The sequence below is a fragment of the Passer montanus genome, unplaced genomic scaffold, assembly GCF_014805655.1.
Source record: "Passer montanus isolate IOZ18808 unplaced genomic scaffold, ASM1480565v1 scaffold6760, whole genome shotgun sequence".
In the NCBI taxonomy this organism is placed as follows: domain Eukaryota; kingdom Metazoa; phylum Chordata; class Aves; order Passeriformes; family Passeridae; genus Passer; species Passer montanus.
Genome location: NW_024371883.1, coordinates 1 through 578, shown reverse-complemented (window position 1 = coordinate 578; position 578 = coordinate 1). Strand labels below are relative to the sequence as shown.

The following is a 578-nucleotide window of genomic DNA, read 5'->3' as shown; positions in this document are numbered from 1 at the left end:
GCTGTGCAACCTGTGTCACCTGTACCTGGAACCTCACTGTCACCTGTGTCACCTGTCCCTGGTGTCACCTGTGTCACCTGCACCTGGGACACCTGAGAGCACCTGGGGACACCTGGGACACCTGGGGACACCAGGGACACTTGTGTCACCTGTGTCACCTGTGTCCCCTGCACCTGGCATCTGAGAGACATCTGTGCCACCTGTACCTGAGCGACACCTAGGGCACCTGCACCTGTCCCTGGTGTCACCTGTGTCACCTGCACCTGGCACCTGCGTGGCACCTGGCACTGGGTCATTGTGTCACCCTGCCCCGTGTCACCGGCACCTGGCACCGTGCCAGCCCTCACCTGTGCCACCTCTGTCACCTGTGTCACCTGTGATCCCCCAGCTGTGGCACCCGTCCCTGGTGTCACCTGTGTCACCTGTCCCTAGTGTTGCCTGTGTCACCTGTGATCCCCCAGCGGTGGCACCTGTCCCTGGTGTCACCTGTGTCCCCTCCCAAATGTCACCTGTGTCCCCTCACCCGTGTCACCCCTGTGTCATCGCTGCCACCTCCCCAGGTCACTGTTCCCCTCACC

At 62.6% G+C, this 578-nt stretch overlaps 1 long non-coding RNA gene across 1 annotated transcript; it reads right to left on the bottom strand.

Moving 5' to 3' along the window:
- Positions 1-20: 20 nt before the first annotated feature.
- On the bottom strand, positions 21-565 carry LOC120511645. The gene is made up of 3 exons (XR_005629781.1): positions 423-565; positions 233-374; positions 21-77 (listed from the first exon to the last, which is right to left on the bottom strand). It is a non-coding gene; the product is annotated as an uncharacterized LOC120511645 (long non-coding RNA).
- Between the last annotated feature and the right edge of the window lie 13 nt (positions 566-578).